Genomic DNA, 6,507 nt, shown 5'->3' on the forward strand with positions numbered 1-6,507 from the left:
GAGGTGTATTCGAGATAGTTCATTTTAATCCATCTATATTCACACTAATAACATGGTTAAGGTAAAATAATATTATGGCGTCCATTTTTTACTTTAACCAAAGATTTGACATTTTGCATTGTAGTTAAAGTTAAAGTTATAGTTAAAGTAAGTTGGTGCAACCCACCCTAAGTGATAACTGATAAAACTTTAGGGTGTTAAAAATTTTCTCTTTCAGCGCTGCTATTTTCACAGTGAACTTTAATATAGGAGACACGTACACACCCTAAAGTATTATAACTTAGTTTTGTTACACCCTGTATAACTTTATCAATTTCAATGTCACGTTTTATGGCTGCCATACACGCTACGGTCTACCGGAGAGGTCCACCTGTGCAGGTATACCTGCTCCGGTAGACCAGAATGTGTGTGGGAATAGACCTGCGCAGGCATAACTGCACAGGTGACCTCTCCGGTAGACCGTAGCGTGTATGGCTTATATTAACCTCGCAAAAGATACACTTAAGTTTTAATTTTTGTTTATATTTTAGGAGACTATGTTTTCTACTTCAATAGTTGAACGAGTAAACTGATGTCCAGTTTTCCAGGTAGTTGTACTATTTCTGGGAACCCCACAAAAGTGTATTTCCTTGTAAAGCCATGCCGGCATCAGCATGAAAAATACCTGGAAGTTCTAAATTTAAAACGCGAGCGCGGGAAATATGAACCAACATCACTCAAGGAGGGTTTCTCTCAGGTAAAAAATCTGTGGATGTTGTAGTATCCGGACCTTTAATTTTGAAAATGATTTTTATTAAAAACTAGCTGTCCCGGCAAACATTTTTTTGCCATATAAATTATTTCGCCCGTATTATTTTACTGAAGTGGCTAAATAAGTATGTCACCATGGCAACGTCCATCGCTATCCCGTCGTACAAACCATGGTCGCCGTCAGTCTCGATTTGTTGAATATACTATTATTTATTCAACAAATGCACTTATCAATATAAAAAGCAGCCAGTAGCCGATTCTCAGAGCCACTGACTATCCATATTCAGTGGCTCTGAGAATCGGAGGAGTACGCGGCCTAACATTGTGACACGAGAATTTTATGTATAAGATGTTTTTTGTTTAATGTATTTAATTGAAATATTTAAAATTGTTGCTTTTATAAGTAGTTTCATGAAGTTTGAAGGCAGTACATATTAAGTACATTTTTTTTAATGAAATAAGGGGGCAAACGAGCAAACGGGTCACCTGATGGAAAGCAACTTCCGTCGCTCATGGACACTCGCAGCATCAGAAGAGCTGCAAGTGTGTTGCCGGCCTTTTAAGAGGGAATAGGGTAATAGGGGAGGGTAGGGAAGGGAAGGGAATAGGGGAGGGTAGAGAAAGGAATAGAGTAGGTGATTGGGCCTCCGGTAAACTCAGCGCACAGAGCGCAAGCGCTGTTTCACGCCGGTTTTCTGTGAGAACGTGGTATTTCTCCGGTCGATCCGGTCCATTCGTGCCGAAGCATGGCTCTCCCACATATTTTTATAAGCACAAAAGTGTGTTTGTACGTCTGTTATTTCTTAGAATTAGGTATGAAGAAGTAACGTTATGAAAAAAAAACCGGCCAAGTGCGAGTCGGACTCGCGCACCGAGGGTTCCGACAGCTTAAAGGTATTATAGACCTGAGTATTTGGTATGAATTTCAATTTAATACCTCTACGCGTTTATGAGGAAATGGGCAGTAAGTTTAAAATTATTAAAAAAAAATATATTATGTGATGTAACTAAAAATTTATGGTTTTCGTAATTTTTCCTTTATCTATGCTATAAGACGTTGCTTCGTACCAAATTTCAAGATTCTGAGTTCACGGGAAGCACCCTGTAGGTTTTGATTCCCTTGCAAGTGTCGAAAATTTGCGGCATAAACGGCTGTATCTTTTGATTGCGTTGGCTTAGAAGTTTGATTTTTTCACAGCTTCAAGGGACAGTAGACTTGAGTAATTGATATAAATTTCAGCTTCATACCTCCACGCGTTCCTGAGAAAAAGGGTCTTGACAGACGGACGGACGGACAGACGGACAACAAAGTGATCCTATAAGGGTTCCGTTTTTTCCTTTTGAGGTACGGAACCCTAATTATCAAAGAAGTAATGAACGTATGAAGTCCGCCTTTGTACCATCATTGTGCAAAAAGTATAAATATTAAATAAATACCTAAACAATGAGACCAAAAACTTTTAGCCCTCTCCTGAAGTATTAAGGAAATTATTCCGGAAGACACATATCGAGGAAACATGTACGGTTCCTGTAGGATAAGCTCTTTATAAACAAGTGTAAAAAATTACTGGGCAAGCGGACATGTAGTAAGAAATGCCTAAGGAAACTAAATAAAAAAGGGTGTCAATAAATAAATAAAAAGTAGTAAACTAGTGTAAAAGATGTGGCAGTGATAGCTATTTATAGTGGGGCTCTGAGATAATTCACTTACGACGGATACAAGTCGCTGACATGGCTGATATAATCACATTTGCCGCGTTCTTTAGATGTACACTTTTTAATTTCTTACATCTACGATACAAACAAAATATTCTATATTAAAAATCTTTTTTAAGATTTATATCTTATCTATATTATAGATAAATCTAAAATACTCGGTGTAAGTTGTAACAAAACAAATTTTTAATACCTTAGGGTATGTGACCCCTGTATAGAGTTCACTATAAAAGCAGCCAAGGGCGAGCAGGGAGGGGGGGCAGCTAAAAAAGTTGCCAAATATAATCCAAACAACGACCACTATAATATTAAAATCTGGTAATAGATGTAAGGTTTGTAGTACAAGTGAAAAGCTTCATGTGCTGTCGACTTTACCTACAATTCATACCTACTTCTCTCATTTATAGAGAGTGAGTAAAGTATGAATTGTAGACTGTAGTAGGTAAAGTCAAATTGCCCCTCCCCTGCGCCATCGGCTGGCGACGCTCTTGGTGGCAGCGCTGAAAGAGTATTTTTTGTATGTAGAGTATTTTTGTATGGGAAAATTCATGACGCTGGCGCTTGCCCATACAAATCAGAAAAAAAACTCTTACACCCTGTATTGCCTCCCTCAACTTGTCTCATGTAAAAAGAGTTTCCTGTGGATGCCGTGTACTTGCTTAAACATGACTAAAGTAAGTCATTTTTGGTGCTCCTCCTTGCCGCAGCCCGTCCGTCTCCATCCCACATATCCTGGCGGCCCCCCAGGTCGTCGGGAATGCATCAGGCATTTCCCAATGTTTAAAAAAATAAAAAAGGGTTCCGTACCCAAAGGGTAAAAACGGGACCCTATTACTGAGACTTTGATGTCTGTCCGCCTGTCTCCAGGCTGTAACTCAAAAAGCGCTATAGCTAGAATTCTGAAATTTTCTTAGATTAATGTATATCTGTTGCCGCTATAACAACAAATACTGAAAACAAAATACATACATACACAGGCTCTCATATAAAAAACTTAATTATAATATGTGTACTTTAATATTTAATAATGATATTAAAATAAAAAACAATTAAGGAGGGCTCCCATACAAAAAACACAATTTTTGGCCTAATTTTGCTCTATAATAGTACGGAACCCTACGTGCGCGAATCCGACTCGCACTTAGCCAATTTTGTAAGTCACTTTTAGGAAAGGAAGTAATGTCTCTCACTAGTGTCTGCTTCAGCTGCTGTTTGGTTTTCGTCTCTATCGCCACTTTAGGAAGCAACTATTATTTTTTCTCTTTCCATTACTTACTATGCCATAAGGTTCCATTCAACGATCCTGACAGGTATGCTCACTCATCCAAAAAAACCTATTACCCAAAATTGAGAATAGAATATCCTCAAATAAATCCGTATAGAATAAATTTGACCGGATATAATTTTGGAAGTGATTCAATTGATTTCCGAACATCCGGATCGGTTGGGCGTGCATTGTCTGCGATATCGACCTGCCCAGTAATTGAAGGTCTATTCAGCTCAATCCTGTTATTATATCACATTTGAAATTATTGAATTGTTAAATCTCATGTGGTTATTAAAATAATTGTATAATTTAATCGTGTCGTTGATAAACACCTTGCTCATGCTAGTGTTAGATAGACTTACGTCGACATTTATTTCGTTTTAATCTAGAAGTAAAAACTTAATATAATAGCCACTATTATATTAAATAACCTTAACCATTATAGCGTATTAATAAAAACATAAAATCATAAGTAAAGGCACTTATCGCCCCCTCCGAGTCCTCCGACAGACTTGCGTAGAGGCGTAGAATCACAGGCTACGAGTCTCTTTGCTTTTCGTAGCACCACTACGATGTTAATTAAAACTAAAATAATACCTATTTTTATTTCTTCTCATTATTGTTTCTGGCTATGTCACAGATAAAATGATAATCCATACTAATATTATAAATGCGAAAGCGTGTCTGTCTTTACGCCAAAATTTTGAGTCCCGGGAAAGGACAATTAGGATACTTTCCATTTAAAAAAAATACGGTTTTTGCTTGATAAACGAATTTTGGCACAACGGAGTTGCAGGCAGCAATTACTCGTGAAATGACAACTATATCGTGAATTCGTGACACATGACAGCTATTCGTGACATATGACAGCAGTTTGAACGATAGACCATAAGTCTACATAGCGGCACCTGATGGCAAATATAATTTGAAACACACTCATTAAATAAAACTATTACAAGTTGTATTATTGCAAAAACTTTATTTCCTCTTTAGAATTTTATCTTTGATGAAATGGTACAGACTGAGTGTCAAAATACAATGAATGTTGTATATAAAATTATTTATGTAAGTATATTAGAATTGATAAACTGACAGTTCGTTGTGAAATTGGAATAACAAGATAATATGATGCGTGTGCCAAATACTTAGTTGGTATTGCTTTGTCTACCATAATAGTATAGTCTGAAAAGGTTTAGCAAACCTTTTATTATTTAAAGTATGTGACATAATAATATCTTTACTCTCGTTGTAAATAGATCAGCCTTAAGGGGGCGACTAACCCTAAAGTGTCGATTTTATAATTCATTTTTATACTTGAAAATTGTTTCATTTTCTAAAATTAGATACTACATTATATTTCCGAGAATTCGATCTGAGCAAAGACACGATATCTTAAAATTTTCTTGATAGAAAAAAATCACAAAGATGCATCTAATTTTCACGAATTTTTCATTTATTGCCATAACCGTGCAACACATTGTATAAAATTCTATCATTGAGAGATCGACCTAGCGGATTTTTAAAATGTTGTATATTTATCGAGTTATTGAGAAAAAACTAATTTGGCGATGAATCCGCGTCGTTCTTTTTCACCTGGCATATGAAAGACGGGCGTGAGTGTGAAGAGAGAAGGATGATGTTTGATTTTTGGGGTTAGTCACCCTCTTAAGTTAACTAGTATATTGTAATATTATATACCCCGTTGCGCCAAAATGCTTTTATCGCGCGGTAAACATACATTTTTCCAGGATAAAAAGTATCTAATGTTCTTTTCCGAAACGTAAAATATTTCTATACCTTTAAGCATAATCGTTTTCGGTGCTGGGGCGTGAAGAGGTGACATACAGACACACTGTCGCATTTATAATATTAGTATCGATTTACCACTTCAAAATATATTACAGAATTACATAAATACAGTATCATAAAGTTTATTACTCGTAGATTTAACCCAATAAATATAAGTTGGAACTTCACCGTGCTAATGTGTTCACGACTGTACTAATCAAAAGTGACAGCTTCTATTTACGACACTTTAAAGGTGCCGACACGTTCAAGTGGCGATGAAACTACTCCACATCCTCTCACTTTTATGTACGAAGTTTTAACTTTACATCTATAGAAAAAGGCTTTTAGGGGTAGACGAGCATCATATAAAATTTCCTAAGTTTTGTAAAATAAGTATTGTTTTATATTTTCCTGCCGTCTATAATAATAATCCTGTATAAATCAATTACAAAAACAATGTTTATTTTCTATTCCGTGATTACAAAGAACTTAAGAGTAGTTGTAACTTAAAGAAGTTTCAAGTCGCAATTTAAAAAAAAAAATGTCTCAAAAAAACTTTAACTACTGATAAACTAATCAAAAAGCGCTAATCTTTCTAAACTCAAAAACACAACAACAAACAAACAAACACAACACAATACTTACACAAACACTGTCACTAATCACACCGAGCACACGACAGCCATGCGTCGCGACTTCCCGACATCAACTGATGCGTGCCCGGGAGACGAGTACGCTCGCACACACAATGCATTATGCGCTTTTGGTAGAGCCACAGTATAATATTCACACAGTAGAGTACGATACAGAGACACGCACGTTCGATACTATTGTTTTGCTACTGCAAGCTGTTTGAAATGCGCGTTATTCAAGTGGTCTAGTATTAAGATCTGCTACATACTACTTCTACGGTAGGTATAGATCCACTTTGGTGGCCCTTTGAACTTATATCCATCAATTTCAAATAGGTTTTGAGACGTGTTTTT

At 36.4% G+C, this 6,507-nt stretch overlaps 1 protein-coding gene across 3 annotated transcripts in view; it reads right to left on the bottom strand.

Annotated features, from left to right (window-relative positions):
• The window catches only part of LOC121727229 (tolloid-like protein 1), an 85,277-nt gene extending 79,018 nt beyond the window's left edge, over positions 1-6,259 (bottom strand). For all 3 annotated transcript variants that reach the window (XM_042114940.1, XM_042114939.1, XM_042114941.1), the window contains exon 1: positions 6,167-6,259. The gene's annotated coding sequence lies outside the window, so the exon portion shown is untranslated. The remainder of the gene's footprint in view (positions 1-6,166) is intronic.
• Between the last annotated feature and the right edge of the window lie 248 nt (positions 6,260-6,507).

Source organism: Aricia agestis, chromosome 5, assembly GCF_905147365.1.
Source record: "Aricia agestis chromosome 5, ilAriAges1.1, whole genome shotgun sequence".
Classification (NCBI taxonomy): domain Eukaryota; kingdom Metazoa; phylum Arthropoda; class Insecta; order Lepidoptera; family Lycaenidae; genus Aricia; species Aricia agestis.